The sequence below is a fragment of the Nomascus leucogenys genome, chromosome 15, assembly GCF_006542625.1.
Source record: "Nomascus leucogenys isolate Asia chromosome 15, Asia_NLE_v1, whole genome shotgun sequence".
Taxonomy (NCBI): domain Eukaryota; kingdom Metazoa; phylum Chordata; class Mammalia; order Primates; family Hylobatidae; genus Nomascus; species Nomascus leucogenys.
The window spans coordinates 64,642,780-64,668,827 of record NC_044395.1 but is presented as its reverse complement, the minus strand read 5'-3'; the positions used below and the strand labels follow the sequence as shown (position 1 = coordinate 64,668,827).

Sequence of the window (26,048 nt, the reverse complement as noted above, 5' to 3'; positions counted from 1 at the left end):
AGTGAGGAGCGCCTCTGCCCGGCTGCCCCGTCTGGGAAGAAGTGAGGAGCGCCTCTGCCCGGCCGCCCCGTCTGGGAAGAAGTGAGGAGCACCTCTGCCCGGCCGCCTCGTCTGGGAAGTGAGGAGCGCCTCTTCCCGGCCGCCCCGTCCGGGAAGAAGTGAGGAGCGCCTCTGCCCGGCCACTCCGTCTGGGAAGAAGTGAGGAGCGCCTCTGCCCGGCCACCTCGTCTGGGAAGTGAGGAGCGCCTCTGCCCAGCCACCCATCGTCTGGGAAGTGAGGAGCGCCTCTGCCCGACCGCCCCGTCTGGGAAGTGAGGAGCGCCTCTGCCCGGCCACCCATTGTCTGGGAAGTGAGGAGCACCTCTGCCCGGCCGCCCCGTCTGGGAAGTGAGGAGCGCCTCTGCCCGGCCGCCCCGTCCGGGAAGAAGTGAGGAGCGCCTCTGCCTGGCCACCTCGTCTGGGAAGTGAGGAGCACCTCGGCCCGGCCACCCATCGTCTGAGAAGTGGGGAGCGCCTCTGCCCGGCCACCCATCGTCTGGGAAGTGAGGAGCGCCTCTGCCCGGCCGCCCCGTCTGGGAAGAAATGAGGAGCACCTCTGCCCGGCCGCCCCGTCTGGGAAGAAGTGAGGAGCACCTCTGCCCGGCCGCCCCATCTGGGAAGAAGTGAGGAGCGTCTCTGCCTGGCCGCCCGGTCTGGGAAGTGAGGAGCGCCTCTGCCCGACCACCCCGTCTGGGAGGTATACCACGGAGGCCAGAAGCAATCTGGGGGCTGGATGTGGTGGCTCACGCCTGTGGTCCCGGCACTCTGGAGGGCCGAGGCGGGTTGATCACTTCGGGCTAGGAGTTCGAGACCAGTCTGGCCAACATGGCGAAACATATGAAAAATACAACAGACAAACCAACCAACCAACTCAGTGACAACAAAACAGGTCTATCCTGGGGTCATACTCTAATTTTTTCTATTTTCCTCCCTTTCTGATCCTTTATCCCACTTTCTTTTTCTTCCTCTTCCTTCTCCTTCTTCGTCAAATAGAGGATTGAGTTATTATCACTGATCCATATAAAGTCCCTCTCTCATTTATTTTGATTCCCACTCCCCATTTCTATTCCCCATCTTCCCATGTGCAACCTTCCTAATATGTTTGATATGCATCTTTTTGTTTGTATGTATTTTTAGAAAATGTTTATTGTTTTTGTGTGCAAAAAAATTTAATAAAAAAAAAACAAAACAAAAAACTAATGAAAAGCTCAAGTCTGGGCACGGTGGCTCATGCCTGCAATCCCAGTACTTAGGGAGGCTGAGCGAGACCCCATCTCTACAAAAAATAAAAAAAATTAGGCTAGGCACACTAGCCCACATCTGTAATCCCAGCATTTTGGGAGGCTGAGGCGGGTGGATCACAAGGTCAGGAGAATGGAGACCATCCTGGCCAACATGGTGAAACCCCATCTCTACTAAAAATACAAAAATTAGCTAGCCGTGGTGGCGTGTGCCTGTAATCCCAGCTACTCAGGAGGCTGAGGCAGGAGAATCACTTGAACCAAGGAGCTGGAGGCTGCAGTGAGCCGAGATCGTGCCACTGCACTCCAGCCTGGCGACAGAGCAAGACTCTGTCTAAAAAAATTAAAAATTAGCCAGGCACAGTGCTGTGTGCCTGTAGTTTCAGCTACTTGGGAGGCTGAGGCAGGAGGACTCCTTGAACCAAGGAGTTCGAGGTTGCAGTGAGCTATGAAAATCTGGGTGATAGAGCAAGACCCTGTCTCAAAACAAAAAAAGAAAAGCTTCTCAGTGGGGATTAGTTATGGTCTAATTGGCCACAGCCAGAGCATGGCTATGTTACAGTGTGTAGCTCATTTTCAAATAACTTTATATGCAGTATAGGTCTGGTATATAATCCCAAAGGAAGAGCCCAAAACACTCAAATGAAGTCAAAAGACTTATCTTTACTTATGGGTTGCAACACTAAAAGATTTTCTATGCACTACTCTTCGTCTTCCTTGTTTCTTTTTTCTTTTTTTTTTTTTTTGAGACAGAGCCTCATTCTGTTGCCCAGGCTGGAGTGCAGTGGTACAATCACAGCTTACCACAGCCTCAACCTCCCAGGCTCAAGCGATCCTCCTTCCTCAGACTCCTGAGTAGCTGAGACCACAGGCGGGTGCCACCGCACCTGGCTAATTTTTGTATTTTTTGTAGAGACAGGGCCTTGTCATGTTGCCTAAGCTCATCTTGAACTCCTGGGCTCAAGTAATCCTTCTGCCTCTGCCTCCCAAAGTGCTGGGATTATAGACATGAGCCACCATGCCTGGCCCCTTATTTAATTTCATCTAATGGGAAACAAACAAATCTGGTTCCTACTGTCCTTCAGTGATTTTGACAATGTAGTTCCTACCCACACACCACAATAATACAAAGCCAAAGCAAGCCCCACTATGTCTGCTGCTAAACACCCCCAACAAACACATATACACATCACACCACACCACACCCCACACCATACCACACTACACAACACAACACAGGTGTCTCCTTCCCTTTTGCTAGCAGATTCGCTAGGAAGCAGCTGAACATTTCCAGCAAGTCAAACCAACTGCTAAGAGCTAGCGCCCCTGACCATTGTGGGAAAGGAAGGCCAATTCTCCCCTCTAGATTGTACCCTTCTGAAGATCCTGGCCATGAAAGAAGTCATTTCTCCAGAGAATTTTAAGCCATTCAGTTCCTGTACGGCAGGCAGGGAAGGTGTCATCCTCCCCATTTCATCAGTGGAGGAACTCAGTGTAACTTGTTTCATTTCCTCTTACTTCAAAAGGTCATTTTAAGTAATAGGGTCATTTAGGTTATATCAGTGATCTTTTTAATTTCTCCTCGCATTCTCTCCCAAATTTTGGTTTTACAAAATAATGGTTAAAAAAAAAAAAGCTATCATACTCTCCACGAAATTTAACTTAATCTAGAATTTTGAATGAGAAATTAATAATCAAAGAACAGTGCATTTTAGGCCGGGTGCGGTGGCTCATTCCTGTAATCCCAGCACTTTGGGAGGTCAAGGCGGGAGGATCACCTGAGGTCAGGAGTTTGAGACCAGCCTGGCCAACATGGTGAAACCCCGTCTCTACTTAAAATACAAAAAATTAGCTGGGCGTAGTGGTACGCACCTGTAATCCCAGCTACTTGGGAGGCTGAGGCAGGAGAATTGCTTGAACCTGGGAGGCAGAGGTTGCAGTGAGCCGAGATCGCGCCATTGCACTCCAGACTGGGGGACAAGAGCGAGACTTCATCTCAAAAAACAAACAAACAAAGAACAGTGCATTTTCTTACACAAATAAACAGGTATTAAGTGGTTCTCTGGATAGGAATTTGGCAATACATATCAACCTTAATGCCTATAATCCTAGCACTTTGGGAGGCCGAGGTGGGCGGATCACCTGAGGTCAAGAGTTTGAAACCAGCCTGACCAACATGGAGAAACCCGTCTTAAAAAAATACAAAATTAACTGGGCATGGTGGCACATGCCTGTAATCCCAGTTACTCGGGAGGCTGATGTGAGAGGATCACTTGAACCCTGGAAGGTTGAGGCTGCAGTGAGCTGTGATCACACCACTGCACTCCAGCCTGGGTAACAGAGTGAGACCCTGTCTCAAAACAAAGAAACAAAATGTTCACCGTGTCACTGTAATACATGGAGCCGGCGATACGAGTCAGAGATGAGACACGTAAATAAAAAAAAAAAAAAAATTAGCGGTGGGGGCCTGTAGTCCAGCTATCGGAGGCTGGCAGGGATGGGTGAGGGGGGGGCGTGAGGAGATGGCCACTGCACTAGCTGGGCAGAGGACTGTCAAAAAAAAAAAAAAAAAAAAAAAAAAAAAAAAAAAATGATATCTGGTAGGGCTCACACCTGCACTTTGAGAGGCTGAGGCAGGAGGATCTCTTGAGGCCAGGAGTTCAAGACCAGCAATCTTCTTGCCTCAGCCTCCCAAAGTGCTGGTGCTAGGATGATGGGCATGAGCCACTGCACTCAGCCTAAAATAGTAAATTTTGTTACATACATTTTACCAAAACTAAAAAAAAAAAAAAAAAAAAAAGCTGGCTGGGTACAGTGGTTGAAGCCTGTCATCCCAGCACTTTGGGAGGCCAAGGTAGGACTGCTTGAGCCCAGGAGTTCAAGACCAGACTGGACAACACAGTGGGACCATGTCTTTACAAAAATTTAAAAATTAGCCAGGTGTGGTGGCATACACCTATAGTCCCAGCTACTCAGGAGGCTAAGGTGGGAGGATCACTTGAGTCTGAGCCTGGGAGGTTGAAGCCGTAATAAGCTGTGATCATACCACTGCACTCTAGCCTGTGCAAGAGTGAGATCTTGTGTCAAAAAAAAAAAAAAAAAAAAAAGGAAACAAAAAGAATTAAAAGAAAAAAAGCTCATGTTCTTTCATCAAATAATTCCAATCACAGAAATAAAACTTTAGGAAATAATCTGAAATACAAAGATATATGGACATTAATAGAATTATTTATCATTCTGAAAAACTGAAGGAAAACTAACAATAACTTAAATTATGGCAAGAATATACATATGATGAAATCTTATGCAGTCACTTAAAATGTTTTAAATAAGTTTGGCTGGGTACAGCGGCTCACGCCTATAATCCCAGCACTTTGGTAGGCTGAGGTGGGATGATTGCTTAAGCCCAGGAGTTCAAGACCAGCCTGGGCAACATAGTGGACTCCACTTCTACAAAAAATAAAAATAAAAAAATAGCTGGGCATGATGGCATGTGCCTGTAGTCCAGCTACTTGGGAAGCTAAAGCAGGAAGATCACTTGAGCCCAGGAGGTTAAGGCTGCAGTGAACTAGGATTGCAACTGTACCACTGTACTCCAGCCTGAGCAAGGCCCCGTCTCTGGGGGAAAAAAAGTTTTAAATAATTTTAATGACATAGGGAAATACTCAAGAAATGCTGAATTTTAAAAGCAGGATATAGGCTGGGTGTAGTGGCATATGCCTGTAATCCCAGCCCTTTGGGAGGCCAAGGCAGGTGAATCGCTTGGGCTCAGGAATTCAAGACCAGCCTGGGCAACATGGTGAAACCCTGTCTCTACAAAAAATACAAAAATTAGCCGGGCATGGTGGCATGCACCTGTAGTCCTAGCTATTTAGGAGGCTGAGGTAGGAGGACTGCTTGAGCCCAGGAGGTTGAGGCTGCAGTGAGCTGTGATTATACCACTGCACTCAAGCCTGGGTGAGAGTGAGACCCTGTCTCAAAAAAAACAAACAAACAAAAAAAGGCAGGATAAAACTATTATGGTATGGCCCCATTTTTAAAACTATATATACAAATATTTATAGACAGATAGATATATCATATACATATCTATCCCTCTCCCCACATGCTTGTGAGTTTGTATATGTGTATGTACACTTGTAAGGAGGTATACCAAATAATGTTCATTTCTGAGTTGTGGAATTATGGGTGCCTTTTACTTTCTCCCTTAACACATTATTTTTCATGTTTTCTAAATAGTACCATCATACACAATTAGGAAAAAATTAGTTTCATATTGTTTAATCTAGTAATCTATTTGTAGATATGTATCATAAGAAAATAACCAAAAACATAGACAAAAACTCACGCATAATAACGTTCATGTAAAGATACACAAAAAACTATTAATAAATAATGGTTACTTCTGCAGTGCAGAATTAGGGTAAAGACTTATTTGGGGACTTATTTGTTATATCTATTACAAAAATGATTTGAAAAAAATTCCATTATTATTTGAAAAAACCTGAAAGCATATAAAAATCCTATATGATAGACTATTAGGCAGCCATTACAAATATTTATGAAGAGTATATATAAATTTATATAATGAAAAAATGGTAAATGGAGAAAAAAGCAGAGTATAAAATTTTAGGTAATATATGATCTGGAAATTGCAAAACCAGAAATATACAAGCACAAAATACTGAAAGAAAATAGGCTAAAATAAGAACACTAGTTTTCTCCAGATAGTGGGATTATGGGTGATTTCAGTTTTCTTCCTTATACTTCTCTGCGTTTTTCACATGTCCTAGAATGAGTATATACTATTTTTCAATCAGGCTTAAAAAATGTTTTTGGTTTCTGTCCTATAATGAAAAGCCCGCTCCTTGTGAGAAATTTTATCCACAAAGGATTATCAGTAGTAAGCAACCCACTAGCAAGAAGACTGTTTATAATGTATATGTCTAAGAAAATCATCTTTGGTAGGTCAGTGAGCTCAGTTTAAAGGGACACAGCTCTGACCACTTCCTGCTTTCTTGCTTTTGCAGTTGTTTTAGTAACTATAACTGAGGAATCAAGTTCCCAAACATGAGATGCCTGACAAACTTTATACTGTACTGCAAGAACCAGGACCACCACCTTCTCTCAACCTAACCTCTAAGGCTTTACACTTAAGAATAGACAAGACCGGGCCGGGCGTGGTGGCTCATGCCTGTAATCCCAGCACTTTGGGAGGCTGAGGTGGGCAGATCACCTGAGGTCGGGAGTTTGAGACCAGCCTGACCAACGTGGAGAAACCCCATCTCTACTAAAAATACAAAAATTAGCCGGGCGTGGTGGCACATGCCTGTATTCCCAGCTACTCGGGAGGCTGAGGCAGGAGAATCACTTGAACCCAGGAGGCGGAGGTTGCAGTGAGCCGAGATCATGCCTCCAGCCTGGGCAACAAGAGCAAAACTCTGCCTCAAAAAAAAAAAAGAATAGACAAGACCTAAATAACATAGATTGGGTCATGTTAGTCTGTAAATCAAAAACAATAGCTAATTACATGAAGAATAAAATCCAAATTTCTTAGCATGACACTTAAGGTTCTCTAAGATCCAACCCTCAAATTTCCTTCCCAGCCTCATCTTCAGTTCATTCCCTAAAACATCCTCTACCTCAGGCACATTTTCCCCATACATGCCAGGCATTTTCCAAGCTGTGTGCCTTTGCCCATGGTGTGACCTCCATTAAATGCCCTGTCTCTTAAACCTACTGAACTCCTATTCTTCCTTTACAACCTGGCTCAAATGCCTTCTCCCTTCAGAAACTCTCCTTATCGCCCCCACAATCAGGAACAATTGTTCTTTGCTCTATGTGCTCCCATATTGCTTGTTCCTCTACAAACTTAATTTCAATCCTCCCTGGGGGGATGCTAGCTTTAATACTTGTTTCATTTTACTAAACTCCTGAAGGGCAGAAACCATTTTAAAATCATTTCCACTCCAGCACACTGCTTGCACACAGTAGGTACTAAATATGCTGCCTGAGTAAATGGCAGCCAATTGGCCCTAATCTGAATTCTTTCAGTGGTACAGCCAGGGATGGCAAACTGTCAAAGAAGCTAGTCCCTCTAATTACAAGTTATACATATAGCATGAGTGACCAGCAGAAAATGTCAAGGGCCTGCCACTTTAAGAGGACTGGCAAGATGACTATGTTTACACAATCCTAATTAAAACTAAAGGGCACTGAGGGAAAGAAGAGAAATAGGGAGATTAAGAGGTGTGGATTCTACAGGTCACCTCCTCTTCTTAGTGAGCTTGCTAGGCACTAGGCTGGAAGATCTGAGCTACAAAGTAGCCTATTTTATCTTTGGGGTAGCCTGTAGGATCTAAGTATTGAAAAGAAAATGATTAGGCCACTTTGTCCTGCAGCAACTGGCCCTGCTCTTGGGCATTAACTTCCAATTCTGGTACACAAGGCTTTTTCTCTAAATGAATCCCACTGTACCAATCATTAGGAGAATCCCTTTAAAAAAAGGCTTGAAATTAATAACAGCAGGAAACAAAGTCTCTCAATCCTCTGAATCACAATATCCACACTGTCCATTTTGATGAAATTCACCCCCACCTCCTTCAAACAATAGGTCCTACCAAGGAATAACTTCTCTCAGGACCAACATGTCCTGTGATTGTTTTTCAGGAGCAAGCTTCGAGTGCCTGCTTCTCATTAAATAGCTGCTTAATGTCTGATCATCCAGCTGTGACTATAAGTAGAGAGTAAAGTAACTATAATTTAGGAGGTAAAAAGGAAATTCCACTCCTACTCCAAGTCCAGTAGTCAAACAGCTTAGAATAGACATTTCCCTACCTCAAACCTTCTTAGGCTTATCCAATTTTCAGATCTAGAATTTTTAGCATCTCTTAACTCTTTCAATATAAAAATGAGGAAAACAATGTTTAGAGTAAGAAAGAGAATTGCAAATGATTATACAGTAACTTAGTGACAGAATCCTTTGACCAGGCTGTCTAACACCTCATTTAACTGATGAGTTTTCAAGACCACCGTTTCCAGGAACAGATTGCAGGGCACTATAATATAATCAGCTTAATTTGCATATATTCAAGATAACAGCCCCTAGGTTTGACCCCTTCACCATCTTCCTGCCTACCTTTTTTCAAACCCGCAACTGCTAACAACAACAAAAAATCAATGTAGTGATTTAATACATCATTTCTCCCTAAAAAAGACTGGAGCTACCAAACCATCTGCTTCAGCCTCACCACCTGGGATTCATCTTGATTGATTTGGGTGTGCTGGTGGGCAGTGGCTGCCACAGCCTGAAGAACTCTTCCAACTCTTTCTGGGGGTCTTCTGGAGATGGGACTGCAATAGCTCCTCAGCCGCAGTTTCCTATAGAGCAACATGTTGAAACACACTTGTGCCCTCAACACACTTGTGTTTGAGCCCTCAACACACTTGTGATTTGGGAGGAGTACCAGGAGAAAGACCAGTTTTTGGCAGGGCACAGTGGCTCACGCCTGTAATCCTAGCACTTTGGGAGGCCAAGGCGGGTGGATCACTTGAGGTCAGGAGTTCAAGACCAGCCTGGCCAACATGGTGAAACCCTTTCTCTAATAAAAATACAAAAAATTAGCTGGGCATGGTGGCACATGCCTGTAATCATAGCTACTAGGGAGGCTGAGGCAGGAGAATCGCTTGAACCCGAGAGGTGGAGGTTGCAGTGAGCCAAGATCCCGCCATTGCACTCCAGTCTGGGTGACAGAGAGAGACCCTGTCTGGAAAAAAAAAAAAAAAAAAAAAAAGAAAAGGGGGCGGTGGCTCAGCTTGTTCCGCATTGGGAGGGGGGGGGATCAGAGGTCAGGAGAGAACGATGAAATGTCTACTAAAAAAAAAAAAAAAAGGGGCGGGTGGGGGCCTGAGTCCAGCTACTGGAGAGGCGAGCAGGAGAATGGGTGAACTGGAGGGGGCGCAGGAGCGAGATCGCCACTGCATCCAGCTGGCAACAGAGCAAGACTGTTCAAAAAAAAAAAAAAAAAAAAAAAAAAAAAAAAAGCCAGTTTTCTCCATTATCTAGTCACCCCGACCTATAAGCAAGCATATGCACAGTCACTATAAAGGAAAGTGACTTGTTTTCCAGAAGACATTTCTAATCTTATTAAATCAAATGAAAACTGCAATCAAAATACTCTCCTTAGGAAGTTATTTACTTATTCTAACAAAACACTTCTTTGGGAGCTGCCTTTAAAGTCTACTCCACGTGAGACAAACAGAAAAATTCGGTGTTACTGTTTTATAGTCACGCCTCATTCTTCACCAAAAAAGGTATTGCCTTGCATGATTCTTTGGCTCACGGTATCTTCTGGCTGTTTCTAAAAATTGAATCCACCAAGCTAAGAGTAAAGATTTGCTACCTCTGAGGAGATTCAAAAGACTGGCTCAGAGGCAGTCTGAGGCAATGACATCATCACCAAAGGAAATCGAAGGCTGAGAACACAATTACTTTGAAGGGGTCAAACTTATAAACATTCTAATTGCCCCATAATTACAATCAAGGGGGCAAGACATGTACAATATCTGCCACATTTGTTCAACTATTACATCACTTTATAATTACACATTATATAATGATAAATTTTGGCCCTGGAAGAAATCTTCAAGATCATATAATCCAAACTGTCCCTTTTTACATATGAGAAAAGTTCAGTCCATTGAGGTTAGGCAATTTGTCCCTGGTCACACATCTGGTTAGCAACAGTTAGGATGAGAAACGCAGACACCCAAACTCCCAGCATAATACACCCACACATACTTATGTATACAGCTCCTCCTCCCCTGCTTCTCACTTCCTTCACTCCCCTGATCAAAAGGGACAGAAATAACTTGGGACACCAAAGCATACCAAGAATGGTTCTGAAACCCAGTAGCGGAGAAATGATGGCTTAAAAACCAGGACTTCTCTACAGTGGCCTCAATGGCCAATGTTTAGTGTCTGGCTCACAAGAGTTCTGGGCAATCTACCTCAGAGCAAGGGCCAATGAAAACCTCTGGACACCACCCTCCCACAGTTAGAAAAATATCTTTATTAAACCTCTCTGCTCTCCTCCTACAGTAACCTGTTTGCCTCAAATAATTGAAAGACGGTCACTTTGAAGAATCTGGGTCAGGGAAAAAATAAATAGTAGAGATCCTGCCCAGGACAAAGCTGACCTATGAAAAAGTAGAGGGCAGGAACCATTTTGACTTACCTCCTGGTGGAAGCCTCCACACACTAGAACAGGGTGATCTCTGGCAGTCTGGCTTAGAATTAGTTTCCACCTAGGGAAGGGGCAAAGGGACAGGAATGATTATTCATTCCCCTAACCCACCCACTCTTGGTCAACTCAGCCTCACATTATCCTGGGCAACCCCAGCGTTCTGTGGATCAGACAGCAAGCAGAAGGGAAGCCATGCAGGCCAGGTCAATGGGGTGAGTCAGTGGCAGAGCAGGAAGAGTCACTGGGGCAGAAATTCTGGCCTTCCGTGGCAAGACTGCCAGGCCACACCCACACTTGGTCAGCACTGTGAAGGCCCTGCCCTGTTAGGATTTCAGTCTTTAAGCCAGAAAGCTTCTTCCTCAGGAGGCCCCACACCACTCTCATTTTCAAGTGTCTCTCCTCCTGCTCAAAAATCTTCCACAGTTTTCTTCTTCCTAAAGCATCATATCTAAATTCTTTGGCTTAACTTTCCAAATCCTCCATTATATGGCCTCAAGTCATTTATTCAACCTTATTTCCCACTATTCTACAGAATATACTCTGAATTGATCAAGCCAGTCTTCCCACTTCTCTCTGCGTGAGCCAAGCCTTTTCTCATTTCCCTGCTTTCAATTATCCATGAGTGGTAAATTCAAACATCTTCAGGGGTCAGGCAGGTAACAGAAACAAATGATCCAGGCAAGGCCCAGTGGCTCACAGCAGTAATCCCAGCACTTTGGGAAGCCAAGGTGGGCGGATCGCTTGAGCTCAGGAGTTCGAGACCAACCTGGGCAACATAGTAAAACTCCGTCTCTACAAAAATACAAAAAATTAGCCGGGTGTGGTGGAGTGTGCCTGGGTCCCACCTACTTGGGAGGTTGCAGTGAGCTGAGACCGTGCCACTGAACTCCAGCCTGGGCAACAGAGCGAAACCCTGTATCCAAAACAAAACAAAATGAATGATCCAGTGGGGCACATGGCAGATCTAGGAAACGCTGCACCCCCCTAAAGGCATTCAAATATTTTAATTCAAATATTTATGTACTGTCTCACTGTGAGCATCACGATAACCTTTTAAATAGTTATTAATACTCTATCTTGCAAATGAGGAAACTTCCCCAAGGTTAGGTAACTGGCAAAATGCTGGGCACAGTCTCTAGACCTGTCTGATGCCAAAGCAAGAGCTCTATACCATTAGGCTTCTAGCAGTGCAAACATTATGGAAGATACAGAACCGTCAAAGTCACTTTTCATGATACACAACCTTAATAGTAGGATGGGAAGCCCAAATCACAGCTTATCTAACCATATCCCAACTGCCTCCAATTCTGCCCATCTTCCAAACCCCATCTTTCTGCCAAAGTATTTCATTCCTAGTTACCCAAGTCCTACGAAATTCCTTCTTCTGTAAATTCCTATAGGGTTTATAGATTAGAGAACACAAATAAGTGCTAAATTATATACTGTCTTGCAAAATCAGATACTGCTTCTATGTATTTTAGTGTCAGCCTCATCAATCAAACTATTGTATTAATCTCTAGAGTTCTTCTACCAAAAATGCCTAACCTGAATCTAATCAAGAAGAATCAGACAAATGCTATGAAAGACAAAAACGCATTCAGATTAAAAAAGAACTGTTCAAAGTTAAAGCAGACTAAAGACATGATAGTCATGACAACTAAGTGCATAAATACATGCATGATCCTTCAATGAATCCTGAATTTTAAAAAACTCAATAAAAGACATCATTGGGAAAATATGAGAAATCTGAACAAGTATTATATATTGGATGTATTGAATCAATGTTAAGTTTCCTGAGTGTTAATAGTACTGTAGTTATATAGGAAGATACCTTTTTCTTAGGAAATACTTGCTGAAATAGGGATTAAATAACATGATATTTACATCTAACAGTCAAAAAGATTCAGAAAATGAAGGATAGAGAGCAAATTTGGCAAAATGTTAATAGTGACTCTAAATGAAAAGTATATAAGTATTTGTTACATTATTTTGCAAAATATCTATAGGTTTGAAAATTTTCAAAATAAAATAATTTAGGAGGGAAATCTTGTATTATATACTTTTTTATATACTCAGATCTGTGACAGATATAATAGGTACTCATTACATTAGGTATCTGCTCACTACCTAAGGAAACTGGGCATTTGGAGGTCAGCAATCAGACAGAGTCCACTTTGCTGCAGCTCATGAGGGGTATAGTAGGAAATTCTTAGGGAATAAGAGGTTTCTCCAAAACTCACATTGTCACACCACAGGAAATCTAGAAAAGCAAGCAATTACCTCAGTCCTCACTGAGGCCATCACAGAAGTACAGGCACTAAACAAATGCCCACTCGCTAGGCAGAATGCAGCTGCTACCCACACGTTAGTACCCAGTGGTAAGGTGGATACAGTGTGACCTCAGAGGACCAAGTGTTGAGGTCACATTGCATCCATCTTGCCACCGGGTACCAAAAATTTGACAACCTGCAAAACAAGTGTCTCTGGCCAGTCACAGGAAGGCACTCAAGTATCAAATAAACATGCCTGAAATATATGCAGTCTTTCCTCCTCACCAGATAAACCAGTCCTTAGCTGCAATAAGGCAGAAGAAATCTGCAAGGCTGAATCACTGGTATTTCCTGTGCAGACTTCAAAGAAACTGGCCCTTCAATAGGACAGAAAGGGCAGGCGACACAGCTGCCAACAGAGGCCTCAACCCAGGAGCATGCTATGCAATAATGCCTTCTCTCCCTTCTACAGCCATCAGATAACTCATTTTTACTTCTGCCAAATGGCCCCTTATTACCGCAACTGATTACCTAATGGCCAACCCTTTACCTTGGTTCTCTCCTCCCGTCAATGAGACCCAAGATACTGGCCTTTCCAGACAGCTCCTCCCTCAATTTGCCAGAGGAATTGTCAAAACTATTCCCCTGGCCGGGTGCGGTGGCTCATGCCTGTAATCCCAGCACTTTGGGAGGCCGAGGCGGGCGGATCACAAGGTCAAGAGATAGAGACCACAGTGAAACCCCATCTCTACTAAAAATACAAAAAATTAGCCGGGCGTGGTGGTGGGTGCCTGTAGTCCCAGCTACTCGGGAGGGGAGGCTGAGGCAAGAGAATGGTGTGAACCCAGGAGGCGGAGCTTGCAGTGAGCCGAGATCGCGCTACTGCACTCCAGCCTGGGTGACACAGAGCAAGACTCCATCTCAAAAAAAAAAAAAAAAAAAACGCTGCCTAGGCCAGACACAATGGCTTACATCTAGAAACCTCGCACTTTGGGAGGCCGAGGCAGGAGGATTGCTTGAGCTCAGGTGTTCAAGACTAGCCTGAGCAACACAGCAAGACCTTGTCTCTACTAAAAATCAAAAAAATTAGCTGAGTGTAGTCCCAGCTACACTACTTAGGAGGCTGAGGTAGGAAGACAGCCACTACACTCCAGCCTGGGTGACAGAGTGAGACCCTGTCTCAAAAAAAAAAAAAAAAAAAAAAAAGTTGACCACAGTAGGAGGTAGAGGAGAGGCCATTATTAAGTACACTCTCAGTAAACCCTGAATCTGACAAAGCTACCCAAAACATCAGTGCAGTCTTAAGTTGCATTAGTAGAAGATGACTCTATGCCCCACCTTTGAAGAGCAAAGTTAGAGGACCTGCAGAGGAAAAACACCAATGACCATGGCGAAGGGTCTAGAAGTGTATCATTTCAAATGTGGAGGAAGAACTACACACTTTTAGCCAGGGGAGAACAAGAAAACTTTTTTCAAATATATGCATAGCTTTCATATAGATAGGAGAAAGACTTATGAGTCCACTATAAGAATACAAAACCAGAACTAATGAGTGGAAGTTACAGGCAGATCGATTTTGGTTTGCCACAGGGAAGAAATTTCAGCATGTTGTAGAAGTTCAGAATGTGGGATTAGGATGCTTGGATTAGGATGTCAACTCCACCACTTATAAACTATGTGGTTTTGGGGAGGTTAATCTACCTGTGCCTCAGTTGCCTTCCCTGTAAAAGAGAATAGTAATAATAGAACTTAGCTCACAGAGCTTTAAGAAGTAGCTTCCGGGGCTGGCCACGGTGGCTCAGGCCTGTAATCCCAGCACTTTGGGAGGCTAAGGCCGGTGGATCGCCTGAGGTCAGGAGTTCAAGACCAGACTGGCCAACATGGGGAAACCCGTCTCTACTAAAAATACAAAAAAAATTAGCTAGGCGTGGTGGCGCATGCCTGTAATCCCAGCTACTCAGGAGGATAAGGCAGGAGAATCGCTTGAACTCGGGAGGCAGAGGTTGCAGTGAGCCGAGATCGCGCCATTGCACTCCAGCCTGGGCACCAGGAGCGAAACTCCGTCTCAAAACAAAAACAAAGACAAAAAAAAAAAAAATAACCAGATGGTAGTGGTGTGTGCCTGCAACCCCAGCTACTTGGGAGGCTGAGGCAGGAGAATCATTTGAACCTGGGAGGTGGAAGTTGCAGTGAGCAGAAATCACGCCACTGTACTCCAGTCTGGGCAATAGAGCGAGGCTCCATCTCAAAAAAAAATAAAAAGAAGTAGTTTCTGTAAAGTACTTAGAACAGTGCGTAGTTCACAGTATATGCTGGAAAAAAAAAATGTTACCTATTGCTATTACTAACTGTTGATACAACAGACCAGGCTGGGTGTGGTGGTTTGTGCTTGTAATCCCAGCACTTTGAGAGAATTGCTTGAGCTCAAGAGTTCGAGACCAGCCTGGGCAACATAGTGAGACCTCATCTCTACTAAAAATAAAAAGAGTTGCCAGGCAGAGTGGTGTGCACTTGTAGTTCCAGCTACTCAGCAGGCTGAGATGGGAGGATAGCTTGAGTCCAGGAGATCGAGGCTGCAGTGAGCTATGATGACGCCACTGCACTCCAGCCAGAGTGACAGAGCAAGACCCTGTCTCAAAATAACAAACAGGCTGGGTGCAGTGGCTCACGCCTGTAATCCCAGCACTTTGGGAGGCCGAGGCGGGTGGATCACTTGAGGTCAGGAGTTCGAAACTAGCCTGGGCAATATGGTCAAACCCTGTCTCTACTAAAAATACAAAAATTAGCTGGTTGCAGTGGCACGTGCCTGTAATCCCAGCTACTTGGGAGGCTGAGGCAGGCGAATCACTTGAGCCCGGGAGGCGGAGGTTGCAGGGAGCCAAGACTGCGCAATTGCACTCCAGCCTGGGCGACAGAGTGAGACTCCATCTCAAAATAAATAAATAAATAAATAAATAAATAAATAAATAAAATTAAATAAAAATAACAAACAATACAAAAAACAGACCAGATAACCTGAAGACCTTCCTAGTAAATATGCCTAGAAGTGCTCAGAAAAATATAATAAACATCCTTTTAGACTGTGCCAGCTATTAAGGTATTGTCTCTCAGCTCCAAATCTACCCTGTTATGCTCTGCTTTGTAATGCTGGGGCCTGGACTCCACTAAACCCCATTTCACATTTGCCAGCTGGCTCCCTGTCAACAGGGGGTGATAAGGGGAAAACAGAAGACAAGAGAAGGCTTCACGGGACTTCCTCCTTCCTGCAGCCTGGTGTTTCTTGACAACAGAAGTTGGTTCTTCCCAGTTGCTTTTTAAATTCCCAAAACCAGCCTCCTGCCCCTCAAAGGCACCAGCATCAGCTAAGTAAGGCTCAATAGAAGCCAGCTCCTCCAGGTTCCTCCTGTGAGGGCCTGAGAAACCAGCAGCACCAGGTAACACCCTCTCTCCAGAGAATCTGGGTACAGCTCTTCCAGATCCCTCTAGACTTCTAGGTTCTGGTAACCCCAACCTTCCTCCCTTTGTTTTTCAGTCCTGGATGAGAAAAATTATTTATGCAGTTATTATATTGAAGTTACTTTAATATTCCCTTTCTGCTTTTTCAGCCCTCCACCAAGGGTTTAAACCAATCTCCTTTATGGAGTTCACCCTATTGTGTGGTTTCTGTTTTGCTGATTGGATCTGAACTGACATATAGATAAACTGAGCTCTCAAGAAAGTAAGAAAAATCCCCAGGAACCAGAAACAAAGAATTAGTGAGGAGGATTAGCGAGCTGATGACATAGCTGTCCTAGCTGTGTATGGAATTTGTAACACCCTCATAGGTTCAGAAGACAGATCTTGAGTCCACAAAAAGCACTGAGATCCCTGTGCAGAGGCTGAGACTCTTAAGTTTATACTCAGTAAGATAACAGACTAGGAAAAAAAATCTGTCCAGAGAGAAATAAAAAACTTGCCTTGCTCACCTAGTGAGAAAGGAGGGAAAAACCTTCTAGGAATTCAAAACAGGCTGGGTGAAGTGGCTCATGCCAGTAATCCCAGCACATTGGGAGGCTGAGGTGGGTGGATTGCTTGAGCCCAGGAGTTCGAGACCAGCCTGGGCAACATGGCAAAACCCTGTCTCTACAGAAAATATAAAAATTTGCTGGGTATGGTGGTGTGCACCTGTAGTCCCAGCTACTTGGGAGGCTGAGGTGGGTGGATTGCTTCAGCCCAGGAGGCAGAGGTTGCAGCGAGCCAAGATCCTGCAACTGCACTCCAGCCTGGGCAACAAAGCCAGACAGATCCTATCTCAAAAAATAAAATAAAATTCTAGAAAGCAGACATTAATATGTAGTGAAAAACAAACGATCAGTGGTTCCTGGTATCAGGGTGAAAGGAAAAACGGACTGTAAAGAAGTATGAGAGCCGGGCGCGGTGGCTCACGCCTGTAATCCCAGCACTTTGGGAGGCCGAGGAGGGTGGATTACCTGAGGTTGGGAGTTCAAGACCAGCCTGACCAACATGGTGAAACCCCATTTCTAATAAAAATACAAAATTAGCTGGGCGTGGTGGTGCATGCCTGTAATCCCAGCTACTCAGGAGGCTGAGGCAGGAGAATCACTTGAACCCGGGAGGCAGAGGTTGCAGGGAGCCAAGATTGCACCACTGCATTCCAGCCTGGGGAACAAGAGTAAAAATCCATCTTAAAAAAAAAAAAAAAAAAAAAAGCATGAGAAATCTTTTGGGGGTGAGAGAAATCCTCTATATCTTGATTATGGCTGCTGTTTACAGGTGTAGACATCTGCCAAAACTCAACTTTCTTTAAAATTATTACAGACACAAAATTGAAAACGAGACAAAAACAAGAGCACGAAAAACAGGCAGATTTGAAAATGAACCAAAGAGCATTTCTAATAAATGAAAAAGTTAGCTAATAAAAATAAGAATTCAAAAAACAAATTAGACCTAGCTGAAGAGTAAACTAGTATACTAGAAGATAGATATAAGGAAATTATCCAGAAGTTAACACAGAAAGATAGAAATGGAAATTATGAAAGAAAGAACAAGATGTGGAAGACAGAATGAGGAAGTTCAACATAAGTTAAGCATGAGATCTGAGAGAGGTAAAGAGGTAATGATTGGGAATTTTTACACAATTAGTGAAAAGATATGAAATTTCAGATTAAGGAATTACTATATGCCCCCAGTATATAATGCTTTAAGAAAATTAAATTCACACCATGTAATGGAAGTACAGAACACAAATGACAGCAAAGAAGATCTTAAAAACAACCAGAAAGAAAGACAGGTTATCTACAATAAAATAAGTTAATTTGTAAGCATAGTTCTCAAGAGTAACAACAAAAAGCCAGAATTTCAATGAAAAAACACTTTCAAAGTGCTAAGAGACAATAACTGGAAGCCTAGTACCCAGCTAAACTACCAATCAAGACTGAAAGTGAGCCGGGCACAGTGGCTCATGCCTATAATCCCAGCACTTTGAGAGGCCGAGGCGGGAGGACCACGAGGTCAGGAGATCCGAGACCAACATGGCTAACACGATGAAACCCTGTCTCTACTAAAAATACAAAAAATTAGCCGGGCATGGTGGTGGGCGCCTGTAGTCCCAGCTACTCAGGAGGCTGAGGCAGGAGAACGGTGTGAACCGGGAGGCGGAGCTTGCAGTGAGCCGAGATTGCGCCACTGCACTCCAGCCTGGGAAACAGAGTGAGACTCTGTCTCAAAAAAAAAAAAAAAAAAAAAAAAACCAGACTGGAAGTGAAATAAAGATTTTTTAAATGAAGACAGTGTTTACCACTAATAAATTCCCACTGAACAAACATCTGAAGGATGTATGTATCTGTGCAATAAAAAAGGAAGGAATAAAATGCAAGGAAGAATAGTGAAAAAGCAAACAGTAGACATACATGGGTAAAACGAAATAATCATTAACAATACAAAACAATAAACATATTTTAATTGTGTTGGGGTCTCACTCTGTTGCCCAGGCTAGCTAAGAACTCCTGGGCTCAAGCCATTCTCCCACCTGCTCCTCCTGCCTCAGCCTCCAGAGTAGTTGGGATGACAGGGTGAGCCACCATGCCCAGCTACAAAATAATAATTATTAATTAGAATTGTTGGCCGGGCGCGGTGGCTCACGCCTGTAATCCCAGCACTTTGGGGGGCCGAGGCGGGCGGATCACGAGGTCAGGAGATCGAGACCATGGTGAAATCCCGTCTCTACTAAAAATACAAAAAATTATCCTGGCGTGGTGGCGGGCGCCTGTAGTCCCAGCTACTCGGAGAGGCTGAGGCAGGAGAATGGCGTGAACCCGGGAGGCGGAGCTTGCAGTGAGCCGAGATCGCGCCACTGCACTCCAGCCTGGGCCACAGAGCGAGACTCCGTCTCAAAAAAAAAAAAAAAAAAAAAGAATTGTTCAACTTCGAGATGGATTGACTTTGGGAATGATCTCATTCTAGAAAGTACTCATTTCGAGTCCGGACAACACCTTTTGGTATGTTTAGTGTACACTGGGTAAGAGGCTAAATTAAATGACCACACCATATATTAGGTTAATGCAAAAGTAACTGCGGTTATTGCCATTACTTTCAATGGCAATAACCGCAATTACTTTTGCACCAACCTAATATCTTCTGATCATAGTTTAATCAATTAGACACAGCTGTCCAAACAGCCCCTGATCAGCTCTGTTCAGCCACCTGAGCGCGGCTTTGCCCTCATCCTAAAAGTTCCAGAATTCAAGTCTTATTTCAAGGCATTCTTCCCACTTCCATGTTCCACATGTAAAAAAGAATTCTATGTTTCTTAAGGGGCTCTCAGGTAAGATCTTTAAGCTTTTGGAATGTACAGCTTTTCGCTGTGAACTAAGAGCTTAGACATTACAATTAGTCATCCCTTGCTAGAACTTAGGCTAAGAAAAGAATACTTTGGAAGCTTTCACAAAGAAGTATGTGGTTCTTCCTCTACAGAAGAAATACCACACAGAAAGAGGGAGTGAGGAAACATACACCCATCTGTGCTGACAGAAAGCTACCTTACATGATCCTCATGTTCGCCCCAGGTTCCCATATATTCACAGCAGTAAAGATCTCCACAAAGCAGAGAGGCCCAACTCCCTCACCATTAAAGCTTTAACGACCAGACAACCCAGAAGTTTGGAAACATAGAACCAGGCAACAGATACTAGAGAGAGGGAACTATGTATTAAAGCAAGAAAAAATCATCACGTTTTCAAGAGGGAGTGCCACTCCTGGAAAGAGGACAGCTTAATACTGAGGTTCAAATGCCACTAAATGAAAACGGGAAAGAGAAGTTCCTGTGCCCTTTCAGCCCAAGAAATTATTCCAAAGCATACATTTATTCCCATTACATGTCGCAAATCCTGCCTAGCCATTAGGATACAGTGACGAAAAAGTCTCTCATTATCTAGAAGGGCAGACAAACACGCAGAGACTTTTAAAATACCAGATGACAGGCCGGGTGTGATGGCTCACGCCTGTAATCCAAGCACTTTGGGAGGCCGAGGCGGGCGGATCACGAGGTCAGGAGTTCAAGACCGGCCTGGCCAAGATGGTGAAATCCCGTCTCTACTAAAAATACAAAAATTAGCCGGGTGTGGTGGCGGGCGCCTGTAATCCCAGCTACTCGGGAGGCTGAGGCAGGGAACTGTTTGAACCCGGGAGGCAGAGGTTGCAGTGAGCCGAGATCGCGCCACTGCACTCCAGCCTGGGCGACAGGGCGAGACTCCGCCTCAAAGAAAAAAGAAAACAAACAAACAAAAAAAAAAAACAGATGACAAGTGCTAACTCAGAGGTAAGCAAAAGAGAGTACCCAGAGGCGGCAGCATCAACCCAGTGGGCTCCCGCCCACCCACAATCTTCACACAGTCACACCACTTATAGTCACAAATTTGTACTCTCCGAGGTGCGTGTATGAAACATGTTATCTGTGAGAGTCCATGGATGAAAAACAAACAAACAAAAAAAAACAAACAAAAATTAAAAAAACAAAAAAAAAGACAACCTGTTTTGACCAGGACAACCACCCCAGGAAGTAGGCAAGGCAGCTAAGGTCATTGTTTACATATATGAAAAGTGAGGCTCAAAATACACTGACCAGTCCAAGACAACGCGCGCCCCCACACAGCACCTTCCCCGTCCCCATTTATGCCCAACCCATAAAACCCCAAGTAGAGCCAACCTCGCACTGGCTACGTAACCCAGGCCAAGCTAAACATTATAAACCTCAGGCTCCCCATCTTTAAAGTATAACAGGTGGTTAGAAGATTAAAAAGATAAACATTTGGCAGGTCATTGTGGACGGTGACTGAAAATGCTGACTACTGCACTACCATAACTACTGCTATTGTTAACGATAAAAGGCAAAGATTTTCCAGGACCCGACCCCTCGCTTACAAGCCTTTCGGGAACTTGCCCTATACCCCCGACCCCCGTCACCTTCAGATTTAATTCCACAGACACGCCCCCAAACAGACCCTCCCCTTTAAGGCACCCCCGGCTCCTCCCCCTCAGGCGCCTCTCCTCACAAACCTTACCCCCATAGATTCTGCCCTTTCGGACTCGGTTACGGAGGAGGCCTTCCGCTCGCACCAGCCTCTCTAGCACCCCTTTTAGGCCTGAGCACCCGCAGGGGTGCCCAGGCCGCACGCCAAACGCGGGCCCGCGCCGGTTACCTGACTGCGCGCTCCCGCTCTGCCTCGCGATTCTCTCGAATCGTACCTCGTCGTGGGCTCGCGCCAGCGCTGTGAGCGCACAATTAGTTTAAACTATGGCCCCGCCCCCTCGCGCTGCCCTCTGATTGGCCTCTGTCGGCGGGGCCCGCTTAAGGACCAGGGAAAAGGAAGTTTGAGGGCCACTGGGAAAGAGAAAGGGTATCACCGCTTCCGGACCCCGGCCTGGACTTGAAGGCAAAGAGAACTACAAATCCCAGCGTCACCCACGGCCTTGGAGCACCGCCCCTGACAAACTGCGGGTCCCGGTAAGCATCGCGTCAGTACTTATGGCGCCTGCCGGGTCGTGGTGACGAAAGCAGTTGCCATGGAGTTGCACTGAGTAACCCTGAGGCAGTGGGACGCCAAGACTGGAGAGGAAGCGACTGCGGGTGAGTCGGGCGGGAAAACAGGAAACCCATTCTATGGGACTAGAGATCTATGGGGAAGGGAGGGGCACTCACAGAACGACTAAGAACCTCCCTGCTCGGGGATCTGAGATTTCCCCCACCGACCCTCATCACCTTTCACAGCGAACAAGACACAACACACATGGGACAGACTGGGCTAGGGGGAGCAGAGGGAGGGATGGGCGTTGAGATATATATCCATACAGATTTGGGGATGCTTAAGAACCACCCCAGGGCCGGGAGCGGTGGCTCACGCCTGTAATCCCAACACTGGGAGACCAAGGCGGGCGGATCGCTTAAGGCCAGGAGTTCGAGACCAGCCTGAGAGACATGGCGAACCCTGTCTCTACCAAAAACACAAAAAAATTAGCCGGGCTTGGTGGCGCGCTCCAGTGGCCATAGCTACTAGGGAGGCTGAGGTGGAAGGATCGCTTGAGCCCGGAGATTGAAGCTGCAGTGAGCCGTGATCACGCAACTACACTCCAGCCTGGGCTACAAAGCGATACCCCCATCTCAAAACAAAACGAAACAAAACAAAAACAAAAAGACAAAACAACGAGCCCCGCCCCCAACGCAAACATAAAGCTCCCAAAATCCCAAAATGCTTCAAGTTCCAGGCGTAACCTGGGAGATCAGAAACGCCCTCAGAAATGGGGTTGGTTTTCCTCTGAGGAACTGAGACCCTCTTCCAAGACATGCGGTTAGCATTAGATTGAGTAAATCGCAGTCGCTACCCTAATTCTAGAGATGTAGGAAACTTCCTGGGGCGTGAAGTGCCTCTTTCCTTCCTCTTCCAAGGAGTAAAACCCCTTCTCAATCTGTCCCCGGATTCCCTTTTCTCCCCACACCTTCTCCATGGTCCGCTACTCAAAGCTCTACAGTTAGAGCTTCATTTTTTTTAGTCCTCACGACAGATCTGTTACATTTAGTAACCTACCCAGTGCTTTCACAGTCTCTCTTTTGATACTCTTAACAGCTCTGTGAGTCAAGCATATTTATCTTCATTTCACAGATTGGAAAACTGAAACCCAGAGAAAAGGGACTTGCCCAAGGCCACACACCAAATTAGTGACAGAGCTAGAACTAGACTCCAGTTCTCCGACTTCCAGCTAAGTCTCTTTAGCTTCAGCCTACTGCCTCTATAGCTGAAGGACTGGTTCCAAGGAACAGTTAAACTGCCCCAGGGAAAAAGAACCCGTATGGCCTACTTTGTATTATTTACACTTCAGCTGGAATGAATTTCAGATCCTCCCCTGAAAGTTTTAATGGGGAAAAGGAACTAGAGAGACTAAGACAATGAGACTTGAACATTTTTAACTAAACAGGAAACAGAAGGGCTAACACAGCACCCATGTCTGAAGTGACCATGATTAGCTGGTTTCTAGCTAGTGACTAGCTGGCCCTGATTGGTCCACTTACTACCTTAAAGTTCTCCCAGATTTGGTCCTACGCCCTCTTGCCACTGCACTCTATATTCTCTTCTTGGGTACCCCTCCACACCCACAACTTCATTTTCGACCTGTATGCAAATGTACAGAAGTGTGTATCTCCAGCCCAGCCCTCATCTCTAAGCTCCAGATCTATATAGCCAATTGCCTCAACATCTCCTTTAGGATACCTCAAAGGCAACCCAAACTCTACATTTCTGAAATTGAAACCAATCTCTGTGTATCCCAACCCTTTCCTCCAAGCCTGGATCTCTTCCAGTGCCCCTACCTTTATCCACAATATACACAAGCCCAAAACCCAAGAGTTAATACCTCTTCTGTTTACTTAATACCTCTTCCATTTCCCATCTATCATTAAGTCTTATCAGCTTTACTTCCTGAATATCTTTTATATAGGTCCTAGCTACCATCACATCCTTCCTGCCTTCCCTCCCAGCCATATTTGTGCACTGCAACCAGAGTAATCCTTCAAAACGCAAAGCTGATGTTGTTTACTCTCCACCCCACCCCCAATTTTTTTTTTTTTTTCTTTTTGAGACAGAGTTTCGCTCTTGTTGCCCAGGCTGGAGTGCAATGGTGCAATCTCGGCTCACAGCAACCTCCACCTCCCGGTTTTAAGCAATTCTCCTGTCTCAGCCTCCCAGGTAGCTGGGATTACAGGCATGCGCCACCACACCCGGCTAATTTTGTATTTTTAGTAGAAACGGGGTTTCTCCATTTTGGTCAGGCTGGTCTCGAACTCCTGACCTCAGGTGATCTGCCCACCTTGGCCTGCCAAAGTGCTGAGATTACAGGCATGAGCCACCACGTCCAGCCAGCCCGCATTTAGTATTAATACTTTGTGGTTTCCTATTGCTCCCATCTCTCCAGCCTCCAGTCTAACCATACATATTCATCCTTCTCTCCCCTTCAATTATATAACCTTTAAGGTCTTCAAAATTTCCAAGTACCCTTCCACCATAGAACCTTTGCATATAGCAGTCACATCCGCCTGGAATGCTCATTCCACACCACCCCCTACCCCGTAAGTTAATTTGTACTTATCCTTTAGATTTCTCTCAGTCACTTCTTCAGGAATGTCTTCCTGTAGACTGTTCAGACCAGGTCAGATCCCTCAATTACAGCAACCTCATGGCCCTCTCCTTTTTTTTTTTTTTTTTTTTTTTTTTTTTTGTTTTGTTGTCATGCTCCCCCCCCCCCCCCCCCCCCCCCCCCCCCCCCCCCCCCCCCCCCCCCCCCCCCCCCCCCCCCCCCCCCCCTCTCCTTTGTAGTGTTATTTAGTTGCAATTTTTAATGTGTTTGTTAAGCACCTACTACTTGCCAGCACTATGAGATACAAATGTAAGAAAAAATATGGTTTCTGCCCTGGTGGTGTTTATGGACATACAGATAGTAAGCAGATAATTACAGTGTTATGAGTGCTACCATGGCAATCATAGCACTACAATTACAGATTTGAGGATAAAGGTAGACTTCTCAGAAAAGTTGAAACCTGATCTGAGCCCTGAAGTAAAAATTAGCAAAGCGAAAGGAGGAGAGAAAAACTATATTCCAAGCAGACAGAGCTGGAAGGAGACACTGTTCCACTTAGAGGCCCAGCAGCAGGTGCAGGGAACTTATGGTGAGTAGTTGCATTTGGCTAGACTGCAGAATTGGAGTTGAGGATGAGATGGTAGTAGAGGGGGGTGGACAGGAGCCAGGTTGAATCTTGGGCCTCCTTTTGGCACCTGGGAATATAACCTCCCAGAATATATTAGATTATGTGGCAGATTTTTCTTTTTTCTTTTCTTTTTTCTTTTGACAGGGTCTCGCTCTGTTGCCCAGACTGGAGTGCAGTGGCACAGTCATAGCTCACTGCAGCCTCGAGCTCCTGGGCTTGAGCCATACTCCTACCTCAGCCTCCCAAGTAGCTGGGACTACAGGCATGAGCTGCCATGCCTGGCTAAATATGTGGCAGATTTTTCATAGCAGTCTTTCATTTTTTTTCCGCCATCAGTCCATCATCAGAAACTCTCGGGCCAGGCTGTTGAATCTCCTATCAGATTTATGTGATTATTCCTCAAAGCTTCCTGTGTTATCATGTTGCAACTTGCCTGAGAGAGGGCAGGAATAGGCTAGCAACAAATCAAATTCCAAACGTTAGTAATTTCCTAAAACTGAAAAGTTTTGTGTCAACTTGGGATTGGTTAAATAAATTAAGTGAATAACATTAAAGTACGATACATAGTATAAAATACTTTGCAACTATTAAAAAGGGTAATAGTCTACAACAATTTGAAAACTAAAAAATAGGTTTACAAAGGAATATTGTTTATTTAAAAATATACATAATCTAGGCTGGGCACAGTGGCTCACACCTGTAATCCCAGCACTTTGGGAGGCCAAGATAAGTGAATAGCTTGAGCCCAGGAGTTTGAGACCAGCCTAAGCAACATGGCAAAACCGTGTCTCTACAAAAAAACACAAAAATTAGCAGGGTGTGGTGACGTGTGCCTGTAGTCCCAGCTACTCGGGAGGCTAAGGTGGTGGGATTGCCTCAGCCCCGGAGGCAGAGGTTGCAGTGAGCTGAGGCAGCACCATTGCACTCCAGCCTGCACAACAGAGCAAGACCTTGTCTCAAAAAAAAAAAGAAAACCGTGTGTGTGTGTGTGTGTGTGTGTGTG

At 45.0% G+C, this 26,048-nt stretch overlaps 2 protein-coding genes across 8 annotated transcripts in view; one reads left to right on the top strand and one right to left on the bottom strand.

Annotated features, from left to right (window-relative positions):
* The window catches only part of NUMA1 (nuclear mitotic apparatus protein 1), an 81,216-nt gene extending 59,494 nt beyond the window's left edge, over positions 1-21,722 (bottom strand). Inside the window, exons 1-2 of one of the 3 annotated variants that reach the window (XM_030829553.1) lie at positions 21,492-21,722; positions 10,517-10,586 (exon numbers count right to left, since the gene is read on the bottom strand). The gene's annotated coding sequence lies outside the window, so the exon portion shown is untranslated. Of the gene's footprint in view, positions 1-10,516; positions 10,587-21,353 lie in introns of all 3 variants that reach the window. The other 2 variants (XM_030829558.1, XM_030829562.1) reach the window with 2 other exon arrangements.
* Positions 21,029-26,048, top strand: part of LRRC51 (leucine-rich repeat-containing protein 51) — a 29,310-nt gene continuing 24,290 nt past the window's right edge. For 2 of the 5 annotated variants that reach the window (XM_012502119.2, XM_012502129.2), the window contains exon 1: positions 21,370-21,919. The gene's annotated coding sequence lies outside the window, so the exon portion shown is untranslated. 5 annotated transcript variants of the gene reach the window in all.